The sequence below is a fragment of the Salvelinus alpinus genome, chromosome 17 (assembly GCF_045679555.1).
Source record: "Salvelinus alpinus chromosome 17, SLU_Salpinus.1, whole genome shotgun sequence".
Classification (NCBI taxonomy): domain Eukaryota; kingdom Metazoa; phylum Chordata; class Actinopteri; order Salmoniformes; family Salmonidae; genus Salvelinus; species Salvelinus alpinus.
The window spans coordinates 15,302,963-15,324,903 of NC_092102.1; the positions used below are offsets into that span (position 1 = coordinate 15,302,963).

Below are 21,941 nucleotides of genomic sequence, written 5' to 3' on the forward strand. Positions count from 1 at the left end.
ATTTGATTTGATGTGGTGACACAGTCAGAGAGTCCGTAAAGTCAAACAGGCTTCCTTCCCACAAGTCTCAAATAAGAGACAAAACGACATTCTTTTCACATGAGGTGATGAACGGCATGCATGTCATCAAATATTTGAAAATGCTCATAAGAGGCTGTCTTATGCCATTCTAAAACTGCAGGTCTATATGTGGCCACAGGGGGTGCTGTTGTATATCGGCGCAGACTGAAAGGAAAAAAAGGGAGAAGAGAAGAGAAAGAGACATTTGTTTGTGATTTATAGCTTTTCTCTGTAATGGAACACCTTGAACAATTTGAAATGGTGACAGCACAATATAAAGACGTCCATTTAAAACCACTCAAATGTGCCTATGGCATTTCTACGGGTTACAGCTTTAAACATCAACACAAAACATATAACAAAATGTACAGTAAACATTGCACTCAAAGGTTTCAAAAGGATAAAGACATTTCAAATGTTATATTAAACGGTGTTTAACAACAAGCACATAGTTGTAGTATGCATACTACGGGAAACTAAGTAAACAGATAAATATTGGTTGTATTTACAATGTTTGTGCAATGGGTCACAAATCTTGCTGCTGTAATTCCACATAGTGGCATTTCGCCTAACAGATATGGGAGTTTATCAAAGTTGTATTTGTTTTCAAATTCTTTGTGGGTCTGTGTGTTCTTTGGGAAATATGTGTCTCTAATATGGTCATACCTTTGGCAGGAGGTCAGGAAGTGCAGCTCAGTTTCCACCTCATTTTGTGGGCAGTGGGCACATAGCCTTTCTTCTCTTCTCTCTAGCCAGGTCTGCCTTCGGCGGCCATTCTCAATAGCAAGGCTATGCTCACTGAGTCTGTACATAGTCAAAGATGTCCTTCATTTTGGGTCAGTCACAGTGGTCAGGTATTCTGCTACTGTGTATTCTCTGTTTAGGGACAGATAGCATTTCAGTTTGCTCTGTTTTTTGGTTGATTCATCCAGTGTGTCAAGTAGTTATATTTTTGTTTTCTCATCATTTGGTTGGGTCTAATTGTGTTGCTCTCCTGGGGCTCTGTGGGGTCTGTTTGTGTTTGTGAACAGAGCCCCAGAACCAGCTGGCTGAAGGAGATTCTTTTGGAGGTTAATCTCTCTGTAGGTGAGGGCTTTATTTCTAATTTTTAAGAAAATGGAAAAGTTGTGTGTGCATATGTATTCACCCCCTTTTGATATGAAGCCCCTAAATAAGATCTGGTGCAACCAATTACCTTCAGAAGTCACATAATTAGTTAAATAAAGTCCACCTGTGTGCAAGCTAAGTGTCACATGATCTGTCACATGATCTCAGTATATATACACCTGTTCTGAAAGGCCCCAGAGTCTGCAACACCACTAAGCAAGGGGCACCACCAAGCAAGCGGCACCATGAAGACCAAGGAGCTCTCCACACATGTCAGGGACAAAGTTGTGGAGAAGTACAGATGGTGGTAAAAAAATATCAGAAACTTTGAACATCCCACGGATCACCATTAAATCCATTATTAAAAAATGGAAAGAATATGGCACCACAACAAACCTGCCAAAAGAGGGCCGCCCACCAAAACTCACGGACCAGGCAAGGAGGGCATTAATCAGAGAGGCAACAAAGAGACCAAAGATAACCCTGAAGGAGCTGCAAAGCTCACAGCGATGCGCCTCTTCAACAGCACCCTGGAGAGGCGCGCTGGGAATGAACAAGCTAAATATTTTGCGCCCCTGCCTTTGACAAAGTGGCCACTGTTTATCAAAGGGCGGCATCACCTCTCACCTAATCAGCGCTAACCTAAAAAGCCCATTTGCCACTGGTTGAGAGAAATTGTCATTGATTTTAGGTAGAATTATAGGTAGTTTTATGTGTTGTTGTTGGAGGTGCGTCTTGGTCTGTTTAGCTCAGAAATTGACACCCTTGTCAATCTTCCGTCATAGGCGGCCGCCTAATCCTGCCTAATGAGGGGGCCGGCCGTGAGGACATGGAAGAACTGGGACAGTTTCAGCTTCCAGGAAATGTATGCAGATTCTTGCGACGTGGGCGTGCAAAATCATGCTGAAACATGAGGTGATGGCAGCGGATGAATGGCACAACAATGAGCCTCAGGATCCCATCACGGTATCTCTGTGCATTCAAATTGCCATCGATGAAATGCAATTGTGTTCATTGTCCGTAGCTTATGTCTGCCCATACCCTAACCCCACCGCCACCATGGGGCAATCTGTTCAAAGTGTTGACATCAGCAAACCATTCGCCCACACGACGCCATACATGTATGCCATCTGCCCGGTACAATTGAAACCAGTATTCATCCGTAAAGAGCACACTTTTCCAGTGTGCCAGTGGCCATCGAAGATGAGCATTTGCCCGCTGAAGTCGGTTAAGACGCCGAACTGCAGTCAGGTCATGACTGTGGTGAGGACGACGAGCATGCAGATAAGCTTCCCTGAGACGGTTTCTGACAGTTGGTGCTGAAATTCTTCAGTTGTGCAAACCCACAGTTTCATCAGCTGTCCAGGTGGCTGGTCTAAGACCATCCCGCTGGTGAAGAAGCCGGATGTGGAGGTCCTGGGCTGGCGTGGTTACAAGTGGTCTGTGGTTGTGAGGCCGGTTGGACGTAATGCAAAATTCTCTAAAACGACGTTGGAGGCGGCTTATGGTAGAGAGATTAACATGAAATTCTCTGGCAACAGCTCTGGTGAACATTCCTGCAGTCAGCATGCCAACTGCACGCTCCCTCAAAACGTGAGACATCTGTGGGATTGTGTTGTGTGACAAAACTGCACATTTGGCCTTTTATTGTCCCCAGGTTCATCTGTGCAATGATCATGTTGTTTAATCAGTTTCTTAATATGCCACACCTGTCAAGAAATGCTCACTAACAGGGATCTAAACTAATTTTAGAGAAATAAAGTTTTGTGCGTAAAGAACATTTCTGGGATCTTTACATGTTGCATTTATATTTTTGTGCAGTGTATACAGTACCAGTCAAAAGTATGGACACATCTACTCATTCTAGTTTCTTCTTTTTTTTAAACTATTTTCTACATTGTAGAATAATAGTGAAGACATCAAAACTATGAAATAACACATATGGAATCATGTAGTAACCAAGAAAGTGTTATATTGTAAAAATATATTTTATATTCTTCAAAGTAGCCACCCTTTGCCTTGATGACAGCTTTGCACACTCTAGGTAATCTCTCAACCAGTTTCATGAGGTAGTCACCTGGAATGCATTTCAATTAACAGGTCTGCTTTGTTAAAAGTTAATTTGTGGAATTTATTTGAGCCAATCAGTTGTGTTGTGACAAGGTAGGGGTGGTATACAGAAGATAGCCCTATTTGGTAAAAGACCAAGTCCATATTATGGCAAGAACAGCTCAAATAGGCAAAGAGAAATGACAGTCCATCATTACTTTAAGACATGAAGGTCAGCCAGTATGGAAAATTTCAAGAACTTTGAAAGTTTCTTTAAGCGCAGTCGCGAAAACCATCAAGCGCTATGATGAAACTGGCTCACATGAGGACCGCCACAGGAAAGGAAGACCCAGAGTTACCTCTGCTGCAGAGGATAAGTTCATTAGAGTTAACTGCACCTCAGATTGCAGCCCAAATAAATGCTTCACAGAGTTTAAGTAACAGACACATCTCAACATCAACTGTTCAGAGGTGACTGCGTGAATCAGGCCTTCATGGCCGAATTGCTGCAAAGAAACCACTACTAAAGGACACCAATAAGAAGAAGAGACTTGCTTGGGCCAAGAAACACGAGCAATGGACATTAGACTGGTGGAAATCTGTCCTTTGGTCTGATGAGTCCAAATTTGAGATTTTTGGTTCCAACCGCCGTGTCTTTGTGCGACACAGAATAGGTGATCGGATGATCTCTGCATGTGTAGCATGGAGGAGGTGTGATGGTGTGGGGGTGCTTTGCTGGTGACACTGTCTGTGATTTTTATTTAATTCAAAGCACACTTAACCAGCATGGCTACCACAGCATTCTGCAGCGATATGCCATCCCATCTGGTTTGGGGTTAGTGGGGCTATCATTTGTTTTTCAACAGGACAATGACCCAAAACACACCTCCAGGCTGTGTAAGGGCTATTTGATCAAGAAGCAGAGTGATGGAGTGCTGCATCAGATGACCTGGCCTCCACAATCACTCAACTTAATTGATATGGTTTGGGATGAGACTCAACCCAATTAATATGGTTTGGGATGAGTTGGACCGCAGAGTGAAGGAAAAGCAGCCAACAAGTGCTCAGTACATGTGGGAACTCCTTCAAGACTGTTGGAAAAGCATTCCAGGTGAAGCTGGTTGAGAGAATGCCAAGCGTGTGCAAAGCTGTCCTAAAGGCAAAGGGTGGCTACTTTGAAGATTCTAAAATATAACATATATTTTGATTTGTTTAACACTTTTTTGGTTACTACATGATTCCACGTGTGTTATTTCATAGTTTTGATGTCTTCACTATTATTCTACAATGTAGAAAATAGTCAAAATAAATAAAAACCTGAATGAGTAGGTGTGTCCAAACGTTTGACTGGTACTGTATATATTTTTGCAGAATTCTGCATGCAGAGTCTCAGTTGGGTGTTTGTCCCTTTTTGTGAATTTTGGGTTGGTGAGTGGACCCCAGACCTCTCAACCATAGAGAGCAATGGGTTATATAAAACTTATTGAAGTATTTTAGCCATATCCTAATTTGGATGTCGAGTTTTATGTTCCTTTCGATGGCATAGAAATCCCTTATTGCCTTGTCTCTTAAATCGTTCACAGCCTTGTGGAAGCTCTCTCTCTCTCTCTCTCTCTCTCTCTCTCTCTCTCTCTCTCTCTCTCTCTCTCTCTCTCTCTCTCTCTCTCTCTCTCTCTCTCTCTCTCTCTCTCTCTCTCTCTCTCTCTCTCTCTCTCTCTCTCTCTCTCTCTCTCTCTCTCTCTCTCTCTCTCTCTCTCTCTCTCTCTCTCTCTCTCTCTCTCTCTCTCTCTCTCTCTCTCTCTCTCTCTCTCTCTCTCTCTCTCTCTCTCTCTCTCTCTCTCTCTCTCTCTCTCTCTCTCTCTCTCTCTCTCTCTCTCTCTCTCTCTCTCTCTCTCTCTCTCTCTCTCTCTCTCTCTCTCTCTCTCTCTCTCTCTCTCTCTCTCTCTCTCTCTCTCTCTCTCTCTCTCTCTCTCTCTCTCTCTCTCTCTCTCTCTCTCTCTCTCTCTCTCTCTCTCTCTCTCTCTCTCTCTCTCCCTCTCCTCAGCACAGCATGCCTGAGCACCTCTCCAGCCTTTCAGATGTCAATCACTACCTCCCCCTCCTGCTGCCCACTTAATCCTTAAGGTATTTACAGAGAACCAGAGAGAGAGGAGAGAGAGAATCAAAAAAGTTGGAGAGTAGAAAGAGAGCACCCGGGGGTAATGTCCTGGTGTGGTGGAATCCAAGAACACACCCTGCTAGGAAAACACACACACACACACACCTCTCTGTCTCTCTTTCATGTAACAATTTGAAACACTCCTCTCATGCACTCACTCACAATGAATAAAATCTCCTTAATTTATGAATGCATTTTTCATGGTATCAAAGGGCAACACGTTCAATTGTTGTTCATATATGCATGGACATTAGACGGTTGTCAGGATGTTATTGTAAAAGAGAATCTGTCCTCGTTAATTTACCTTGTTTAATAAATTCAATAAATGGGGGGGATATGCAAATGACCAGATTAACACTAGGCATAGTATCATGACCGTGGGGTTGAGGGGTTGTAAGGTACATATCTGTGTTGCGGCTTAACTGCGACGGGATCAAAGGTTAAGTCAGGATCACAGAGTCACAATTAGCTCTAACCCGTGTTTAAACATGGAGATTGACATTCCTCATTCTTCTCCCCCTCTTCCACAGCCCAGACAGCCAGACATGTTACAAGTTGTTTCACTGACAGCTTTCTCATACCGTCCTTTTCAAACGTTAGCTACCGTGGAAAACAAAGGCAGGCTCTCACTTAAACGTTCCAACATTCCCCGGGCACTGTTTTTCCTTTTCTTCTCTCCGAATCCATGCAACTTATTCAGCAATTTTTTTTTACTCCTTAACTTATTTAGGCTTGCCATAACAAAGGGGGTTGAATACTTTCTCACATTATGTTCCTGTCTCGCAGTTCCATGGCTAATTGCTGTGTGAAAGGTAGCCAGGGACAGACACTGTCCCATCCCACCTTGTTTTGTTTTGGTGTGCTGTGTGTGAGAGGATGGGGGAGGGAGACAGATAGAGAGAGGATGGGAGGGAGATGGGAGAGGGAGACAGATAGAGAGAGGATGGGAGGGAGGAGGGGGACAGATAGAGAGAGGATGGGAGGGAGGAGGGGGATAGCGAGAGAGAGGATGGTAGGGAGGAGGGGGATAGAGAGAGAGAGTATGGGAGGGAGGAGGGGGATAGAGAGAGAGAGGATGGGAGGGAGGAGGGGGACAGATAGAGAGAGGATGGGAGGGAGGAGGGGGACAGATAGAGAGAGGATGGGAGGGAGGAGGGGGAAAGATAGAGAGAGGATGGGAGGGAGGAGGGGGATAGAGAGAGAGAGGAAGGAGGGAGGAGGGGGATAGAGAGAGAGAGGATGGAGGGAGACAGACAGAGATGGAGGAGGGGGAGGTTGACAGATAGAGAGAGATTAAGTGTGGTACAAGTGTGGTGGTGAAGTAACAGGTCTTGTGGAGGCTGAAGTGTGTGTGCGCGTCTGTGCCTGCATGTGTCTGTGTGTGCAGTAGGCCCTTTCCTTACGTATTGTATGTCCGTGTGTATGCAAAACTCCATGAGAGAATTTGAGGGTTGTCTACACTACCACGCTATCACGCTACTCCGCACACAAACACACACACACACACACACACACACACACACAGAGAGAGAGCAGAGTAGCTGTGAGTCTGTTATCAGTTGATCCTTGACATTACAGGAGCCCTTCAAACAAACAGCTGGAAGCCGATTACCGCAATTTACTGTGTGATAACATCTGAACTCAGCCCTGAAACACTTCTGTAAGCACAGGGATGTTTTGAAAAGCTAGTCCACACGAATGGAGGATGGAGAGGACCACCTCCTAAAGGTAGAGGCCTTTTCTTTGGCGGCAAAGAGTCGAGCAGACTTGATTTTTCACCCCTTTTTTCTTCGTTTCTGTCTGTCTGTCTCTCTCTCTCTCTCTCTCTCTCTCTCTCTCTCTCTCTCTCTCTCTCTCTCTCTCTCTCTCTCTCTCTCTCTCTCTCTCTCTCTCTCTCTCTCTTTCTTTCTCTCCTCTCTCTCTCTCTCTCTCTCTCTCTCTCTCTCTCTCTCTCTCTCTCTCTCTCTCTCTCTCTCTCTCTCTCTCTCTCTCTCTCTCTCTCGCTCTGTCTCTCTCTACCTTTCTCTCTGTTTCTCTCTCTGTTTCTCTCTCTGTTTCTCTCTCTGTTTCTCTCTCTCTCTCTCTCTCTCTCTCTCTCTCTCTCTCTCTCTCTCTCTCTCTCTCTCTCTCTCTCTCTCTCTCTCTCTCTCTCTCTCTCGCTCTGTCTCTCTCTACCTTTCTCTCTGTTTCTCTCTCTGTTTCTCTCTCTGTTTCTCTCTCTGTTTCTCTCTCTGTTTCTCTCTCTCTCTCTCTCTCTCTCTCTCTCTCTCTCTCTCTCTCTCTCTCTCTCTCTCTCTCTCTCTCTCTCTCTCTCTCTCTCTCTCTCTCTCTCTCTCTCTCTCTCTCTGTGTCTCTGTCTCTCTCTCTACGGTGGACACATTTGGAGCTGGTGGAAACTGTGGACAGTCCAAGGTGTATGTTCTTTGATGTGGTGGGTGTAATAATGAGCATTGTATTAATAGAAAGGCCTGAGCTGCTTGTTCTGACTTGTCGGACTCTGAGACCCTCTACTCTTTACTGCCTCAGATGGAACAGGGTGGTACAGACAGCCTGTTTATGCGGAATTATTATGTGGATTATAATGAATGGACATTTTTGGAAGGGGTTAATACATTATTTGTAAGGGAAAATCAAGTCCGAAATTTTACAGTGGAAATGTTAAACTTCAGAAGCCTTATTAAACCTCAAATACACTACAAGTTTAAAATGTCCTGGGTTCTCATGCAACAGGGTGGTCAAATTAAGATCCTACATCTGTATGGTGTGAAAGTACAAATGGACAGATTATGAACAGCACAGAGCTCTATTGAAAGATGATTTACAATGTATGCATTCTATAAAAGACATACAGTAGATATAAGGTTGGTTACGGATGTCAACTCTCACCCTCTAGAGGTGCCTCTGTGCCACTGAATTCTGTACATTCTGTGCTGTCCAGTTTGGCTGGTTTCAAGGCCTCATGACTGCCTGTGTGCTGTATGCATCCTATTTGGTCAGTGTCTAGGATTATCACTGTGACCAGAGTTTGTGAAAAACAGCCTTTCTACCATCCCAACACTCTCTCTCTACTCTCTCTCTCTCTCTCTTTGTCTCTCTCTCTCTTTGTCTCTCTCTCTTTGTCTCTCTCTCTTTGTCTCTCTCTCTCTCTCTCTCTCTCTCTCTCTCTCTCTCTCTCTCTCTCTCTCTCTCTCTCTCTACTCTCTCTCTCTCTCTACTCTCTCTCTTTGTCTCTCTCTTTGTCTCTCTCTTTGTCTCTCTCTCTCTCTCTCTCTCTCTCTCTCTCTCTCTCTCTCTCTCTCTCTCTCTCTCTCTCTCTCTCTCTCTCTCTCTCTCTCTCTCTCTCTCTCTCTCTCTCTCTCTCTCTCTCTCTCTCTCTCTCTGTGTCTCTGTCTCTCTCTCTACGGTGGACACATTTGGAGCTGGTGGAAACTGTGGACAGTCCAAGGTGTATGTTCTTTGATGTGGTGGGTGTAATAATGAGCATTGTATTAATAGAAAGGCCTGAGCTGCTTGTTCTGACTTGTCGGACTCTGAGACCCTCTACTCTTTACTGCCTCAGATGGAACAGGGTGGTACAGACAGCCTGTTTATGCGGAATTATTATGTGGATTATAATGAATGGACATTTTTGGAAGGGGTTAATACATTATTTGTAAGGGAAAATCAAGTCCGAAATTTTACAGTGGAAATGTTAAACTTCAGAAGCCTTATTAAACCTCAAATACACTACAAGTTTAAAATGTCCTGGGTTCTCATGCAACAGGGTGGTCAAATTAAGATCCTACATCTGTATGGTGTGAAAGTACAAATGGACAGATTATGAACAGCACAGAGCTCTATTGAAAGATGATTTACAATGTATGCATTCTATAAAAGACATACAGTAGATATAAGGTTGGTTACGGATGTCAACTCTCACCCTCTAGAGGTGCCTCTGTGCCACTGAATTCTGTACATTCTGTGCTGTCCAGTTTGGCTGGTTTCAAGGCCTCATGACTGCCTGTGTGCTGTATGCATCCTATTTGGTCAGTGTCTAGGATTATCACTGTGACCAGAGTTTGTGAAAAACAGCCTTTCTACCATCCCAACACTCTCTCTCTACTCTCTCTCTCTCTCTCTTTGTCTCTCTCTCTCTTTGTCTCTCTCTCTTTGTCTCTCTCTCTTTGTCTCTCTCTCTCTCTCTCTCTCTCTCTCTCTCTCTCTCTCTCTCTCTCTCTCTCTCTCTCTACTCTCTCTCTCTCTCTACTCTCTCTCTTTGTCTCTCTCTTTGTCTCTCTCTTTGTCTCTCTCTTTGTCTCTCTCTCTCTCTCTCTCTCTCTCTCTCTCTCTCTCTCTCTCTCTCTCTCTCTCTCTCTCTCTCTCTCTCTCTCTCTCTCTCTCTCTCTCTCTCTCTCTCTCTCTCTCTCTCTCTCTCTCTCTCTCTCTCTCTCTCTCTCTCTCTCTGTGTCTCTGTCTCTCTCTCTACGGTGGACACATTTGGAGCTGGTGGAAACTGTGGACAGTCCAAGGTGTATGTTCTTTGATGTGGTGGGTGTAATAATGAGCATTGTATTAATAGAAAGGCCTGAGCTGCTTGTTCTGACTTGTCGGACTCTGAGACCCTCTACTCTTTACTGCCTCAGATGGAACAGGGTGGTACAGACAGCCTGTTTATGCGGAATTATTATGTGGATTATAATGAATGGACATTTTTGGAAGGGGTTAATACATTATTTGTAAGGGAAAATCAAGTCCGAAATTTTACAGTGGAAATGTTAAACTTCAGAAGCCTTATTAAACCTCAAATACACTACAAGTTTAAAATGTCCTGGGTTCTCATGCAACAGGGTGGTCAAATTAAGATCCTACATCTGTATGGTGTGAAAGTACAAATGGACAGATTATGAACAGCACAGAGCTCTATTGAAAGATGATTTACAATGTATGCATTCTATAAAAGACATACAGTAGATATAAGGTTGGTTACGGATGTCAACTCTCACCCTCTAGAGGTGCCTCTGTGCCACTGAATTCTGTACATTCTGTGCTGTCCAGTTTGGCTGGTTTCAAGGCCTCATGACTGCCTGTGTGCTGTATGCATCCTATTTGGTCAGTGTCTAGGATTATCACTGTGACCAGAGTTTGTGAAAAACAGCCTTTCTACCATCCCAACACTCTCTCTCTACTCTCTCTCTCTCTCTCTTTGTCTCTCTCTCTCTTTGTCTCTCTCTCTTTGTCTCTCTCTCTTTGTCTCTCTCTCTCTCTCTCTCTCTCTCTCTCTCTCTCTCTCTCTCTCTGTCTCTCTCTCTCTCTCTCTCTCTACTCTCTCTCTCTCTCTACTCTCTCTCTACTCTCTCTCTTTGTCTCTCTCTTTGTCTCTCTCTTTGTCTCTCTCTTTGTCTCTCTCTTTGTCTCTCTCTCTCTCTCTCTCTGTCTCTCTCTCTCTCTCTCTCTCTCTCTCTCTCTCTCTCTCTCTCTCTCTCTCTCTCTCTCTCTCTCTCTCTCTCTCTCTCTCTCTCTCTCTCTCTCTCTCTCTCTCTCTCTCTCTCTCTCTCTCTCTCTCTCTCTCTCTCTCTCTCTCTCTCTCTCTCTCTCTCTCTCTCTCTCTCTCTCTCTCTCTCTCTCTCTCTCTCTCTCTCTCTCTCTCTGTGTCTCTGTCTCTCTCTCTACGGTGGACACATTTGGAGCTGGTGGAAACTGTGGACAGTCCAAGGTGTATGTTCTTTGATGTGGTGGGTGTAATAATGAGCATTGTATTAATAGAAAGGCCTGAGCTGCTTGTTCTGACTTGTCGGACTCTGAGACCCTCTACTCTTTACTGCCTCAGATGGAACAGGGTGGTACAGACAGCCTGTTTATGCGGAATTATTATGTGGATTATAATGAATGGACATTTTTGGAAGGGGTTAATACATTATTTGTAAGGGAAAATCAAGTCCGAAATTTTACAGTGGAAATGTTAAACTTCAGAAGCCTTATTAAACCTCAAATACACTACAAGTTTAAAATGTCCTGGGTTCTCATGCAACAGGGTGGTCAAATTAAGATCCTACATCTGTATGGTGTGAAAGTACAAATGGACAGATTATGAACAGCACAGAGCTCTATTGAAAGATGATTTACAATGTATGCATTCTATAAAAGACATACAGTAGATATAAGGTTGGTTACGGATGTCAACTCTCACCCTCTAGAGGTGCCTCTGTGCCACTGAATTCTGTACATTCTGTGCTGTCCAGTTTGGCTGGTTTCAAGGCCTCATGACTGCCTGTGTGCTGTATGCATCCTATTTGGTCAGTGTCTAGGATTATCACTGTGACCAGAGTTTGTGAAAAACAGCCTTTCTACCATCCCAACACTCTCTCTCTACTCTCTCTCTCTCTCTCTTTGTCTCTCTCTCTCTTTGTCTCTCTCTCTTTGTCTCTCTCTCTTTGTCTCTCTCTCTCTCTCTCTCTCTCTCTCTCTCTCTCTCTGTCTCTCTCTCTCTCTCTCTCTCTACTCTCTCTCTCTCTCTACTCTCTCTCTACTCTCTCTCTTTGTCTCTCTCTTTGTCTCTCTCTTTGTCTCTCTCTTTGTCTCTCTCTCTCTCTCTCTCTCTCTCTCTCTCTCTCTCTCTCTCTCTCTCTCTCTCTCTCTCTCTCTCTCTCTCTCTCTCTCTCTCTCTCTCTCTCTCTCTCTCTCTCTCTCTCTCTCTCTCTCTCCGGGCAACGTTGGCCTCTGGATGACAGCTCTGAAAGGCTCAGCTAGTTTCTGAAAATCGATTCCCCTCATATAGCTGTGTTCTGTTTTTCACAACAACAAAACAAATGTCCCAGACTCAACATGAAAAAAGAAAAGAATACCACAGAACAAGGTCCCATGCTCTCTCTTTTCCAGACAATTACGTGCTCAGTGAGACTATTGGTACAATTGGTAGCAAATGGAATATCAGAACAGTTCGTCCTCCAATGCTATCCCTCAACCCCGAAGTGAGAAGTGCTGAGGCAGGAGGGCTATACTGTAGTGTCTGTGTGTGTGCGTGTGAGTGGGCGCTTTCGTGCCTGTGTACGTGCTTGGGTACCTGTGTGTCTGTATGTGTGTTGCTGAGCGGGTCTTTAGTAGTGTGTGGCGTGTTCATTGAAAGTGGGTGGGGTTAGAGAGAGAGAGAGAGAGAGAGAGAGAGAGAGAGAGAGAGAGAGAGAGAGAGAGAGAGAGAGAGAGAGAGAGAGAGAGAGAGAGAGAGAGAGAGAGAGAGAGAGAGAGAGAGAGAGAGAGAGAGACCACTGGGTTTACTGTACTGTAGCTCCTGCATGATGACAGATGAAGATGAAGAAACCACTATTAAAAAGGGGATGGGCTTGTGTTCTTTATACTGGGCACGTGCAGAACGTCGACTGGGAAATGGCGAAAAAGGGAGGGGAGGAGCTTGAAAGAAGACGTGGGAGGGCACACTATGGGTGGGTGGGGCTTTTGGGTTTGGCTTGCCAACAACATTTTTTTTTGTGTGTGTGCAAAACACGGGTAGCAAAAAGTAATGACAGCACAGAGGGAGAGAGACAGAGAGAGACAGAGAGAGACAGAGAGAGAAAGAGAGAGAGACAGGGAGAGACAGAGAGAGAGAGAGAGAGAGAGAGAGAGAGAGAGAGAGAGAGAGAGAGAGAGAGAGAGAGAGAGAGACCACTGGGTTTACTGTACTGTAGCTCCTGCATGATGACAGATGAAGATGAAGAAACCACTATTAAAAAGGGGATGGGCTTGTGTTCTTTATACTGGGCACGTGCAGAACGTCGACTGGGAAATGGCGAAAAAGGGAGGGGAGGAGCTTGAAAGAAGACGTGGGAGGGCACACTATGGGTGGGTGGGGCTTTTGGGTTTGGCTTGCCAACAACATTTTTTTTTGTGTGTGTGCAAAACACGGGTAGCAAAAAGTAATGACAGCACAGAGGGAGAGAGACAGAGAGAGACAGAGAGAGACAGAGAGAGAAAGAGAGAGAGACAGGGAGAGACAGAGAGAGACAGAGAGAGACAGAGAGAGAGAGAGACATACAGAGATAGAGAGAGAGAGAGACATACAGAGAGATAGAGAGAGACAGAGAGAGAAAGAGAGAGAGACAGAGAGAGACAGACAGAGAGAGACAGAGACAGACAGAGACAGACAGAGACAGACAGAGAGAGACAGAGACAGACAGAGACAGACAGAGAGAGAAAAATACCTCGCTGAAAGATGGCCAAGCCTGATTATGTTCTGAAAAGTAGCTCTGTTCAGGCTTTTGTGGGACAAGCATGTGAACAGAGAGGAACACGGTCGAAACAAGGGTGTACGTCCCAAATGGCACCCTATTCCCTATACAGTGCACTACTTTTGACTAGGGGCCATAGGGTTCCGGTCTAAAAGTAGTGCACTAGGGAACAGAGTGCCACTTGGGACGCATCCAGGGTTTTCCAGCATCATTTTGCCCTCATCTCGTCTCCCCAGACTGAAACCTGAGTTTTCCAGGGAAGAGATTTAGTGAGAGTGAGCTAGTCAGATCTATATGTGGATAAGATGACATGTCTCGTCAGAACTGAACATGTGAGGGAGAAGCCGCTCGAGGTGGATGGCGATGATGGATGGACTGACGATGGCACGATAGGATTGTCCAATGATGATAGAACTGAACACTCATACACTTCATGTTCTGTCGATGGGTTCCTATCTGGATTTGTTGATGAGTTTACATTTTTATGGGTGCTCTCAAATGTGCATGTATCTAGGCCAGTGGTTCCCAAACTGTGGGTCGGGATCCACTCGTGGGTCGCGACGTTGCACAAAATATTTGTGTTTTTTAAATACAATTTTGGGATGGAAAAAGGCTTTCAGTGTAAACTTAAATGACTAAAACCAAATAGAAAGTATGTAGAAAAGATAATGGACCTATATATACTGTAAATATATATATATATTTTATAATAGCCTATATTCTTTGAGAACTTACAATCAACAAAATTAAAGCTAGACAATCAGGCCCCCATTCATTTTGTTATGTTTAAGCATAATAACACAGCATATGTCAGAATGTGTAGAATTGCAGAAAATTAGCTTTAAAACGGCTATATTGTCTCTCTGCTCCATGGCAAAATGTATAAAATTTGAAGAAAAATTGGCTTCAAAACTGCAACATTTAATTTCAGCCCTATGGTGTAGAATTACAGGAAATTTGCTTTAAAACTGAGAAATGTTCTCTCCACTGCCAGGATGCTATTTTTAACCATATTTTGAACTATGTTTTCTGTCTATGTTTTTCACCACTCTTATGGTGGGTCGCGAATCAAAGGACACCTCAATTGGTGGGTCACGCATCAAAGGACACCTCAATTGGTGGGTCACAGAGCAAAAAAGGTTTGTGAACCCCTGATCTGGGCACAGTAGTAGTTGCTTACGTTTGAGTGTATTATCAGTGTGCATTTGTGTGTTACGTGTCCGTGTGAGTGAGTCAGTTGGAAGAGTTATGTCCTAGAGACCTAGAGAACAGATCTGACCTAGAGAACAGATCTGACCTAGAGAACAGATCTGACCTAGAGAACAGATCTGACCTAGAGAACAAATCTGACCTAGAGAACAGATCTGACCTAGAGAACATGTAGCGTGGATTGTCTGTGTGTGTGATCTGCGTGCGTGCTGTATGTGTGTGTGTTGGTAACTAACACACACATATGCACCATGGAGGGAGGGAGGGAGCTGAAGTGGTGTTCTACATCTCTGTCATCACTGGCAATCTGTTTCAGCACGTCCACACACTGACTGAACACATGCTACAGATATCACCATGCCAAGTCCTGCTTATTAGCCCAGAAACCTGCTCCTGGCTTTATAACCTCGCAATAGTATTGATTTCTTGGTTGGCTGTAAGAAATGACTGTAAGGAATGACTCTATGTATTGCGGACAGAGGATGTGGCAACAATGTGTTGTATAGTACCGTAGGTCTGATCTGTAGTTCACATCAGAATGTCAAACAGTATTAAAACCTGATTCACTTCAACTCTGAAGGAGAGCTTACAGCATGTACAGGCTTCCTGGCACTACTACTGCCTTTGGGGTTTAATGGATGCTATAGGCACGTCAGTGTTTCCCCTATATACTTTTAGCAGCGGCTGCCTGCTGCTAAATCGTTGCCGCCACTCCAGAAAATATGATTTAAAAAATAAAAATAAACGTTAAAAAAACCATACAGACTTTGGAATGACTACCTCATCTCTGTACCCCACTGTCACGCCCTGACCATAGAGAGCCCTTGGTTCTCTATAGTGTTGTAGGTCAGGGCGTGACTAGGGGGTGTTCTAGTCTTTTCATTTCTATGTTGGTGCTCTTGGTATGGTTCCCAATTAGAGGCAGCTGATGTTCGTTGTCTCTAATTGCGGATCATGCTTAAGTTCTCCATTGTTCCCACCTAGGTTGTGGGATATTGTTTGTGTTAGTGTGTTTAGCACTACGGCTTTCACGGTCGCTTAATGTTTGTTTATGGTTTTGGTAGTTTCACTATATAATAAAGTGGAACTCAACTCACGCTGCGCCTTGGTCCGCTCTGTACGACGATCGTGACACCCACACATACAATTATCTATAAAGACCCTCAGTCGAGCAGTGAATTTCAAACTGATTCAACCACAAAGACCGGGGAGGTTTTCCAATGTCTCACAAAGAAGAGCACCTATTGGAAGATGGGTAAACAACACGAAAAAAGCAGACATTGAATATCCCTTTGAACATGGTGAAGTTATTAATTACCCTTTGGATGGTGTATCAATACACCCAGTCACTACAAGGATATAGGCGTCCTTCCTAACTTAGTTGCCGGAAAGGAAGGAAACCACTCAGGGATTTCCCCCGAGGCCAATGGTGACTTTAAAACAGTTACAGAGTTTAATGGCTGTGATAGGAGAAAACTGAGAATAGATCAACAACATTGTAGTTATTCCACAATAATAACCTAGTTGACAGAGTGAAAAGAAGGAAGCCTGTACAGAATACAGCTTTGATTGGGATCTGTTTCCCTGTTTGGCGGTGTTTGAAGGATCTACATTTGTAATTGCCATTGCATTGAGCACAGCCACTACACTTGTAGTTTCCATCCGGTAGAGGCGCAAATAGACGTTGTGCAGGGATATTTTACCACCCCAAAATACTTCAAATGTTGCTCCGTCACAAAGCATGACAAAAGAGCTGGTGAGCATTCATAGGATAATTAACAGAAAAAGGAAGACAAGAATAGAAAAGAAAAGCAATGAGAAAACATTCACACAAAACACACCATAGAGAAAAGACAGAGAGGAGAGATAGGGGAGTAATAACAAGCATGATAAAATGAGGAGAGAAGGAGCAGAGGAAAAGGAAAAGAGGGAATTCAGGAGAAAGGGTGATGACTTGTGAGACAAACCGAGTGAGAGGGAGAGAGATAAAGAGAGGAGGGAGAGAAAGGCAGGAGATGTTTAGGGGAAAGTTAGTGGCCCAGTGGGGGGTTGCTGCAGAGTTCAGGCTCTATGGCCAGGGAAGGAAGGGAAGGAGGCAGGGAGGCAGGGACCTGGCCTGGGTCACAAGCAGTATGGAGTATGTGTATTAAATGTCCAAACACACTGCATGGAGAGAGAGTTTTTTTTTGCATGGGGCATTATAAAACTTTACTTTTACTAACTTTGTGTAGCGCTTATAAACGGAGAAGTCAGGATTATTGGTCTGAATTATGAGCTCAAAACACAGTGAAATAAATGTCAAAGTGGGAGAAAGTTAGTGAGAGAGCCCGCACATCAAATGTACTCAATAAGAGCACTTACTAAGTGTGGGTTGGTTGATTACAAAATGTTTTCTTTTATTCTTTGAAAGATGACCACATAGGTTTAGTCAGCGTCAACCCTTAGATGTGTAGATGGTTTGGCATGTTTCTGCCTGTTTGACAGGGGATTGACGGGGGACCAGTCATCGTTTCCAGGAAAAAAAGTTGTGAGAAGCAGTTTTCTGGTAACAACATGTTACTCAGAGCCATTATTGTAAAAGTAGGAGGGAGAAGTAGGCATAAAGAAAGCAAAATAAATAAAATGACCTTCACAAGACCATCAATGTCTGTAAAAAGAAACTACTAGAAAACTTAAAGCAGGGATCATTAACTAGATTCAGCCGCCAGACAATTTTTTTCTTGAGTGGATTGTCAGAGGGCTGGAACATAATTACTAATCATTTGTATCCTGCAAATTGACCACAAGAAGCCCAAACAGATATAATATTTGACTGTTTGTATACAGTCACATGTGTCTTTTATGAGTGGGAATACTTGGGAACAGATTTCCAAAATTAAAATAACTTGGAGACGATTTTCTTGTGTTTTAACCGAGTTTTATTTCCAACCAGGAAAAAAAAGAGGGGCCGAATAAAACCATTTGTGGGCAGAATTCAGGCTGTGGGATGCCAGTTGGGGAACCCTGACTTAAAGGTTAGGTATTGCAGTAGCGGTGAGTGAGTAAAATCACTGGGGAAGCCAAGTAAAAAAAAAAAAAAAAGCCATATTACAACCTATGTGTTGGGATAATTGCACTGTTTGTTCTATTGTTTGTTTGTTTCATCATTAAACCGGAGAGCAACCTCTGTCTGATGAAGTCCACAAAGCATATTGCATGTAACAAACAGTTACATGACCTACAGCATGGTCAAGCAAGTTAATGTTTCCAACATTTTCGGACTAGTAAACAACTATGGATTTAGAACCACAGAGAGTTACCGCAAGTCGCAAAGAAAACAGGAGCTGTCTCCACTATTCCAGCACCCTTTCAACATCATAAAATCACCTATGCTTAGTCTAATACAGTGACAACTAAAACATACCAGAAACGATTTAGTCCATTCAACATAGGGTAAATATGATGTGGCTGTACATGGTTCTGATTTCTGTGTGTGTGTGTGTGTGTGTGTGTGTGTGTGTGTGTGTGTGTGTGTGTGTGTGTGTGTGTGTGTGTGTGTGTGTGTGTGTGTGTGCGTGCGTGCGTGCGTGCGTGCGTGCGTGCGTGCGTGCGTGCGTGCGTGCGTGCGTGCGTGCGTGCGTGCGCGCGCGCGCATCCTGCCAACTGCCAACTTAAGAAAATAAATGATACATCCCAATAGGGAAGAGGCTTTTAAATCAATAAACAGTTTAATCAATATCGTTCCTTATACGCCCTCTCCTGCCCCTCCCCCCGTACCTCCAAATGTGAAAACAAGGTTTTGCTTCCTTAAACAGGGAAAGGGGAAGAGTGAGGACTAAGTGTGAGACTTAGAAGGCAGCCAGTCAAATCAAATCAAATCAAATTGTATTTGTCACATGCGCCAAATACAACAGGTATAGATAGCCCTTACAGTGAAATGCTTACTTACAAGAAAAATTAGTTTTAACTAAAAATAGATAAGTAAAAAATAACAAATAATTGAAGAGCAGCCGTAAAATAACAGTAGAGAGGCTATATACAGGGGGTACCAGTACAGAGTTAATGTGCGGGGGCACCGGTTAGTCGAGGTAATTGAGGTAATATGTACATGTAGGTAGAGTTAAAGTGACTATGCATAGATAATAAACAGAGAGTAGCAGCAGTGTAAAAGAGGGGGTGGAGGGCAATGCAAATAGTCTGGGTAGCCATTTGATTAGCTGTTCAGGAGTCTTATGGCTTGGGGGTAGAAACTGTTAAGAATCCTTTTGGACCTAGACTTGGCGCTCCGGTACTGCTTGCCGTGAGGTAGCAGAGAGAACAGTCTATGACTAGGGTGGCTGGAGTCTTTGACAAATTTTAGGGCCTTCCCCTGGATGGGAGGAAGCTTAGTGCCTTGCGTCGGAGGCCGAGCAGTTGCCATACCAGGCAGTGATGCAACCACTCAGGATGCTCTCGATGGTGCAGCTGTAGAGGAGGATCTGAGGATCTGAGGACCCATGCCAAATCTTTTCAGTCTCCTGACGGGGAATAGGCTTTGTTGTGCCCTCTTCATGACTGTCTTGTTGTGTTTTGACCATGATAGTTTGTTGGTGATGTGGACGCCAAGGAACTTGAAGCTCTCAACCTGCTCTACTATAGCCCCTTCGATGAGAATGGAGGTGTGCTCGGTCCTTTGTCTTGATCACTTTGAGGGAGAGGTTGTTATCCTGGCACAACACGGCCTGGTCTCTGACCTCCTCCCTGTAGGCTGTCTCATCGTTGTCGGTGATCAGGCCTACCAGGTGTTGTGTCGTCGGCAAACTTAATGATGGTGTTGGAGTCGTGCCTGGCCGTGCAGTCATGGGTGAACAGGGAGTTCAGAAGGGGACTGAGCACGCACCCCTGAAGGGCCCCCGTGTTGAGGATCAGCGTGGCAGATGTGTTGTTACCTACCCTTAGCACCTGGGGGCTACCTGTCAGGAAGTCCAGGATCCAGTTGCAGAGGGAGGTGTTTAGTCCCAGGGTCCTTAGCTTTGTGATGAGCTTGGAGGGCACTATGGTGTTGAATGCTGAGCTGTAGTCAATGAATAGCATTCTCACGTAGGTGTTCCTTTTGTCCAGGTGGGAAAGGGCAGTGTGGAGTGCAACAAAGATTGCATCATCTGTGGATCTTTTGGGGCGGTATGCAAATTGGAGTGGGTCAAGGGTTTCTGGGATAATGGTGTTGATGTGAGCCATGGCCAGCCTTTCAAAGCACTTCATGGCTACAGACATGAGTGATACGGGTCGGTGGTCATTTAGGCAGGTTACCTTAGTGTTCTTGAGCACAGGGACTATGGTAGTCTGCTTGAAACATGTTGATATTACAGACTCAGTCAGGGACAGTTTGAACATTTTGTTGAAGACACTTGCCAGTTGGTCAGCGCATACTCAGAGTACACGTCCTGGTAATCCGTCTGGCCCCGCGGCTTTGTGAATGTTGACCTGTTTAAAGGTCTTACTCACATCGGCTACAGAGGGCGTGATAACACAGTCGTCTGGAACAGCTGATGATCTCATGCATGCTTCAGTGTTGCTTGCCTTGTAGCGAGCATAGAAGTTATTTAGCACGTCTGGTTGGCTCATTTCACTGGGCAGTTAGCGACTGTGCTTCCCTTTGTAGTCTGTAATAGTTTGCAAGCCCTGCCACATCCAACGAGTGTCGGAGTCGGTGTAGTAGAATTCAATCTTAGTCCAGTATTGACACTTTGCCTGTTTGATGGTTCGTGCATGTGCGTGCATGTGCGTGCGTGTGTGTGTGTGTGTGTGTGTGTGTGTGCGTGTGCGTGTGCGTGTGCGCGTGCGTGTGCGTGTGTTTGTTTGCAGCACAGATTGACAGGAAATTGTGTTGTTGCTGCCTGATGGGTTGTACCACTTCCACCAGTCTGACAGGGGCGATGGATGTTCAGGCAGGGAGTGCACAGAGCACGAGCTCATTCTATGGTGAATCCCTCCTCCTCATCCAATTGTATTGTGTTCAGTTGTTTGTTTTATGGGACAACCAGCCAGTGTCTGTCTACTGCTCAACAGTTGAACCAGTGTCAGTCTTATTTATTGATCATAGATTGGCTATTGATTCAATATACATCACTTTGCCTGTGTCCCAAATGGCACCCTATTGCCTACGGTAATTAGTGGACTACTTTTGACCCCTCATTTGAGACACAGCCTGAGTGTAAATCCTTCTAATTGCAGAGCAGGGTTGCAGGGTTTCTTTGAAAGCTACTATATGGAAAGCTATAGTGAGTTGAAGGGAAGATGAAACTCTAATAGCTCAGACACACCGGTAGGATTGTCAAATGTTTGCCTGCATTACTTAGCACCTCTGAAAACTGTCGGCAGTCAATCTCTTTTGTGTTCACACAGCAAAGACCTTGAAGTCATCAGCCATTCAGCCGTGTTAAAATACTCCAAACCAGAAGGTGGCAGTAGCGTTGTTTGATAATGCATGTCTGTATATGTTGCTTAGACTTAGTTTATTAGCTAGCTGCGCTAATGTTTCTATTTTGTAGAATGCCCTTGTTGATACTAGCCAGATGGCCACAGCTAGATAACTACCTAGCAAGATGAAGAATAAACTATTTTTTATTTTTTTATCCCATTTTCTCCCCAATTTTCGTGGTATCCAATCGCTAGTAATTACTATCTTGTCTCATCGCTACAACTCCCGTACGGGCTCGGGAGAGACGAAGGTCGAAAGCCATGCGTCCTCCGAAGCACAACCCAACCAAGCCGCACTGCTTCTTTAACACAGCGCGCCTCCAACCCGGAAGCCAGCCGCACCAATGTGTCGGAGGAAACACCGTGTACCTGGCCCCCTTGGTTAGCGCGCACTGCGCCCGGCCCGCCACAGGAGTCGCTGGAGAGCGATGAGACAAGGATATCCCTACCGGACAAACCCTCCCTAACCCAGACGACGCTATGCCAATTGTGCGTCGCCCCACGGACCTCCCGGTCGCGGCCGGCTGCGACAGAGCCTGGGCGCGAACCCAGAGACTCTGGTGGCGCAGCTAGCACTGCGATGCAGTGCCCTAGACCACTGCGCCACCCGGGAGGCCTAAGAATAAACTATTTAATTAACTCTCCATAATCCCATACTGTCACTGCCAGCCCATAGACAAATGTTTAGCTAGCTAGCTAACGTTAGCATATTCACTAGTTAG

The 21,941-nt window shown here is 44.6% G+C and overlaps 1 protein-coding gene across 3 annotated transcripts in view; it reads left to right on the forward strand.

The window, feature by feature from the left end:
- Positions 1–21,941, forward strand: part of LOC139542244 (retinoic acid receptor gamma-A) — an 88,537-nt gene that overhangs the window by 23,152 nt on the left and 43,444 nt on the right. The gene's annotated exons all lie outside the window — the stretch shown is intronic.